This window comes from Capsicum annuum, chromosome 10 (assembly GCF_002878395.1).
Source record: "Capsicum annuum cultivar UCD-10X-F1 chromosome 10, UCD10Xv1.1, whole genome shotgun sequence".
NCBI classification, from domain to species: domain Eukaryota; kingdom Viridiplantae; phylum Streptophyta; class Magnoliopsida; order Solanales; family Solanaceae; genus Capsicum; species Capsicum annuum.
Window position 1 is genome coordinate 171,230,917 of NC_061120.1, and position 6,529 is coordinate 171,237,445.

The 6,529-nt window shown below is 32.3% G+C and overlaps 1 pseudogene; it reads right to left on the bottom strand.

The window, feature by feature from the left end:
• Window positions 1–2,430: 2,430 nt before the first annotated feature.
• The window catches only part of LOC107845264, an 8,787-nt pseudogene continuing 4,688 nt past the window's right edge, over window positions 2,431–6,529 (bottom strand).

The window sequence follows — 6,529 nt, forward strand, 5'->3', positions numbered from 1 at the left end:
AATAGTTGATGATTAAGTTCACAAAATCATCATACGAAACATCACTTTGGACTATTATAGCTAGTGTCTCTAGTATTTTACCCTCTTTCCAATACCATATATATCTATTGTTCTTCTCGATCCATTAACCATGATAATTCACCCCTATTGTTATTGATCCCTCTATTAGTGGTACCTAAATAAAGTCATTTGTTAAAAAAAGTTGATAATGATTTCATATTGCTATAAATGAATCCCAACAAATGTGTAATCAGTCGGAACAGATTAATTACCTGTTGGGATTCATGTTACACTCCTGAAGCTAATTTCAGCAGATGAGTGATTTGTTGTAACAGGTGAATCATATGTTGCACCAGACTATATATCTATTGGGATTGATGCTATAGTACTGAGGCCCCTTTGAAGCTGATTCCAACAAATGATTGATATGTTGCAACAGATAATTAACCTATTGTGACAGATGACTTACCTATTCCAACAGATAATGATTTGTTAGAATCGAGACCAAGTTCTATCGCAACAAGTTACTAATATATTGCAACAAATATTTATCGTATGCTCAAATCAAGTTCAAGTTCTGTTGCAATAGATATTTACCCTGTTGCAATAGACAAATTATCTATTGAAATAGAGCTCAGGTTCTATTACAATAGGTTAATAATCTGTTGCAATAGATATTTATTACGTTATACCAGATAACTAATCTTTTTAAACAGATAAAACATTTATTGCAATGGATGAGCCATCTATTCGATTCATCTTATGATCTATAGAACCATAAAAATAAATCCAATATATCATTCTTCCATTGAAATAGATGTCTCATCTGTTACAACAGATGATTGATCTATTTAAACAGATGGCTCTTACGTTGGATTCATGATTGGGTTCTATCCATTGTTGAAAAAATAGCACAATAGCAGTTACCCAGATGACAAATTCAACTAAAAATCATAGTTTGACTTACCAAAGTCTTCTATGAAGTAATGCCAAAGTGGAAAGTGATGTACGAAATAAAATTTGACCTAAGAAATCGGTCAAATAGCAACAATAATGGTAACAACAACAACAACAATGATAATGGTCGACAAGAAGAAGATGGAGATGATAATGAAGTAGAAGATGATGATAATGAAGAAGAAGATGATGAATAAAGCAACAGCAACAATGAACAACAAAAATTACTAAGAGAGAGAAAATAACAATGGATGAAAAGAGAGAGAAAGATGCCTTTTTTTCCTCCATTTCTCTTTATTTTAGGTAAACAATTAGATTAAAGTGTAAATTTAAGAACTTCTGGGCTATTCTCAAACTTACCCATCTTTCTTAATCCATAATAAAGTACTTGTCATCTCCATCCAATTATTAAGACTTGTGTCACCTACACCTTAATTTAAAACTCTTTTGTCACCTCCAGCCCAAAGCCCCTAGTAAGTTATGGAAGAGCTAATATATTATCAATCTCATACTATATTTTTATAATTGTAATCATATCTTAGTTAATACTGAATTAGAAATTGTGGTGAGATGGATGAGATTTCATCATTCTAAACTAGATGTATTGTGTTCGGGCACCGAGTATAGAGAAAATCCTGGCAGGAGTACTTTAACGTGGATATTTCGACCAAAGTCAGAGTACCCTTACTCTTTGATGACGTAAGAAGTTACATTAACAAAACATCAGGAAGATGCTGAAGACATAAAAGAGGTGACATTAGCTCCAACATAAATGACTTCCAGGAATAGGAAGCTAACAAAGTCCAAAAAATTAATCAAAGCAGTTTACAAAATAAATAATTTATGCAAACATCTAGCTTATAGGAAGTGGTTTGGAGTTAAATCCCATCAAAGTATCTTCAATTATTTTCCATCCAAATGCACTAAAAATACTTGTAGGGACATCTGGATCTTCTTCATGGCTTTACCAAAGTCTTTATAAGCACCAACATTCATATGCATCTTTAATTGTGTATGGGATGACCCAGACGAGTCCAAAAATAGAATAGAACATGTTCCCAAAATCAAGAACTACCATAAAATGCAAAAAGAGATGACTGGGACTTTCTAATTCTTGCAGACGCATGTAACATCTGTTGACAAGTTGAACTCTTCTATGTTCCAAGTCAAACATGATTCATTGAGGGTTGTTCCAGCTAAATTTGTTGTACTCTTTGAATAAGTAAACAATAGTAGAGATTCATAAACTTAAGGTTTCATGTGCTTGCTTATACAATCTAGTTTTTTTATGAGAAAAAATCTCAGAGAGGGTATTTCTAACTATGTTGCTTGGACTTTTCAAAATGAAGCCAGGTGCATGACCGATCTTCCAAAAGTAGTAGATACTTGGAGAATCCAATACAGTCCGAGAAACATAGCTCCTAACAATCAAAATCTCTTTTAAACCATATTGTACCAGTAACGATATATTGATTAAGGTTTGAAATCAAGAAATGTGACAACAACATGTGAAGAAACTCTAGGATACTTCAAAATCACCTCTGATGCCTCTTCTGATATGTCAACAAAGTCGGCCCAAACAATTATCAGTTTTCCCAATACCTGTGCATTCTTCAGGAGAAACCTTAGAAGCTCCATTTTATTTTTTCATATGTAACGACCTAAAAAATTGATAAAATATGTGAAATTTGTGATTTTGTATAATTTGACTGTTTTATCCCTCCTCCCCCTCCCGCGTAGTTGCATTATGGTATTTCTGATGTTAGGTAGTGATTGACATTATTTTCGATGCATTTTGGTATCATTTATGCGATATTGTGATTTTTGATGGCTTCGATAGCCTTATTTTAGACTTATGGGGATATCTTTTGATTCGTATAACGGATGACCAAACGAACTGCGCCAGTAGCTCTGAAATATCATTTTAGGATGGGTAGACCTTTGGTTTGGGTCCAAATACACCCGATCTCATTTCGACCTATTGATTGGAAAGTTAGAAAATAAAAAATATGGGTGTGGAACCCACATTTGATCGAAACAATCTCAAATGAAAAATCCAACTTTCAAACAGATCCAAAATGTCAATTTAGGGTGTTATCATGTTTGGTATGATTTTACGTCTTTAAAACCTCATTTCGACCCTTAGTTTTAAAATTTGTGATTTCAGTTTTCGGGGATAAATTTTGTGAAAATAATATTTTTTTCGAAAATATGACTTCACCAACACGTTCGGAACGCCGAATTTAGTATGGTTGAATAGTTTGTTTGCATATATGGGATTCCAAATGAATCCCGAACACTACGTCGAAGTCCGGGTTGGACTTTAAAAAGAAAAAAACTTCTGTCAAAGCAGATTTTCAGCTATATATTACTGATTTTCTCCTCTTTTTGCCCATTTTACTAATTTTTCATCTTGTCTCTTAAGAGTTAAACCTAAAATAATATGAGAGCTTAAAAGTGAAGTTTGTGGGAGCTTAGAAAGCTAGATTAACACCTATTTCTTGATTTCATTACGAATTTAAGGTAAGAATTCACTATTTTCTTAGTAATTTCTTGATAAATTTCTCAAAACCCCAAAAATCTTAGGACTTGATTTTAAACTTTAATTTCACTCCTTTTCAATTGAATAATATTTTTATCTTATAATTACTAGTTTTTCATCAATTTAACCATCAAAACAACTTCGATTCTTGATTTTAACCCGGATTTCAAAGATTTTATCCGGTAAAGCTCAAAAATGATTTTTCTTCAATTTAAACCTCATTTTTTACTCGATTTAACTTGGATTTTCAGCTGTAGGTTACAAAAACTATGGGAGACTTGTTTCTTAAGTAAAGTTCTGATTTTGCCCTTCTTTTTTGGAAACTCATTTTGGGAGTCTATTTTTTTACCCCAAACCAAAAGTAGTCAATATGGGTGTTGTTGATTTTATTTTGATACGTAGATTTCATATTTGATATTTTTAGTGAAATTCGAGATCGTTCATGAAAAGTAAGGTCATTAGTTAGAAGTGTAGCGGATCGGTTTGGCTTTTGAGGAAAGTTATGGCTTAACTCTTTCAGACTGAGTTGAGAAGTAAATGATGATACAAAATACATGTTAAGGGTGGGAACAAATTATGAAAAATTTTTATTTATGTGTTTCACCTATGTGGGGGCCTATATGTAATGTAATTATCAAAATTGAGTTATAATGCAATATGTGTTACCGTACGGGGTCCTATATAATATTAATAGCCTTGAATACATGTGAAAAATTGTATTGTGCTGTTAAGATGATTAATATTGTACCATTGGTGTATTGTGATTATAGTCATACTTTATTTGGCATATGAGACATGTGAAAATTCATGGATGAAACTGAAATAATGTGTGAATATTGGCTCACATGGTTATGAAAATATATCATTGTGGTTGGTTGTGAAAATAGTCATTGTGATTGGTTATGGGAATTACATCCTCATATCATAATCATTCATGAAATATTGTTACCACCGTGACAACATCTGAGCAGCACTGACAACACCTTTTTAAAACTCTCCCCGAGAGATATGCCGGAGATGAGATATTATAACACCTTATAAAACCCTTTTCGAGGAATTTGCCGAAAAAGAGATATAAGATATGTGAATTATATATGAGTTGACAAACCCCCCATAGGTCATGCGTTGGAAGGCTTACCTCCGTAGGTGTATATGGGGATTGTGCGACAATCCTGGAGGTTGTACGACGAACTCGTGCAGCATCATCATCATCATCATCTTCATCATTGTATACTTTGCACTTACTTTATTGTATTGCATTGTGTTGTATTGCTATATTGACTTTTCATCTATGTATTTATCATTTCTTTTTTTACTTGTATTTGATGATCTTCTTTATGCATGTTCCCCTTTGTTCTTCTTATATGTGATATAATTCGTACTTTTGTTCTATCTTAGTGTGATGTTGCAATATATGTGAGATATATTAGAACTATTAGTGCAAGCAGTATGGGCTACCGTTTTGAGATATTTTCTGATTGTAGGTGACGTATCCTTAGTGTATATTTTTTTTGCTTTATTTGCTACTTTGCTTAGTCGGCCTATCATACCTACCGATTACAAGTTGACCGTACTCATGCCTACTGCACCCTTTTAGTGTAGGTCCTAGTTCGAGTGAGCCTCATCTTGATTGACTCGAACGATAGTTCGAGCTTCCAAGATAGTGGTTGGACATTCATGCATCCGAAGTTCACCTTTATCTTTTTACAGTAGTTATGTCGTTATTAGTATTCGGAGACAGATATTATTCCCTTGTGGTTATTTTTCTGATTTATTTGACTCTTGAATTGTATTAGTAGTTTTTACACTGTTGACAACTGGTTTTGAGCATGATTGATATTTTGGATTAGTTTTTTTTCGTGTTGTTATGATTACTTATATGGTTCGGCTTTGTTCGAGAAGCCTTATCTTGGAATATTTTTGTCTTTTCCTCTTTTCGTATCAGCTAGGGTGATGGGCTTACTTGTCAAGGTGCGTCGCGACAAGTGTCATCATGACCCTCATTTTTGGTTCGTGACGTCATATTTGAAATCAGTCAACCTAATCAACTTCAGATGAGATTCTAAGCACACAATGCTTTCACTAGGGTCATGCATCTCCAGTTTTCATACTAGTCAAAATTCTCAGCAGAAAACAAATGGGAAAAGTCATTGTTTCCACCTCAAATTATACACGAAAAGTTTAGGTCACACCTAAACTATCATAATGACCGATTACACACATAAACTATAAAAAAAAAAAGTGAAACTATTACCTCCTTAGAAGGTGACGTGACAGAGAAGGTGTATTCACCTTTCCTAAGGTGCGTGAGAGGAAGGGAAAAAATTTAAAATGACAGCTACCATACACGTGTCACTATTTTATTTTACATTATATCATTAAGTACTCCTAATATTCTTTTTAATATACACAATTAGATTAATTATTTTTTCAATTGAAAAAATGTTAATAAAATTATTTTTTTTATTTTTAAGCTAAAAAAATATTAATAAAATTAAATTTTCTTATTCATTCATTTTAATATGTGGGTCCCGGCTTCTTCAATTGCTTCTTCTTTACCAAAATCACCATTAAAACACCATTATTGACATAACCATCATCAAACTCAAATCTTCATCACAATAATTTTAAAAATCCATCATAAATTTCATTATCGGAATCAAAATACAACTGTCACTATTTCATTTGTCATTATATCATTAACTACTCCTAATATTCTTCTTAATATATAAAATTAGATTAATTATTTTTTCAATTGAAAAAATATTAATAAAATTATTTTTTTATTTTTTCAACTGAAAAAATATTAATAAAATTAAATTTTCTTATATAATCATTTTAATATGTGGGTCTCGCCTTCTTCAAGTGGTTCTTCTTCACCAAAATCACCATCATTGACACCATCATCATCAAACTCAAATCTTCACCACTATAATTTTAAGAATCCTCCATAAATTTCATTATCGAAATCACAATACAACCATTAGTATCACAAAAATCACAAACAACCACCATAAAATTCAACATCCA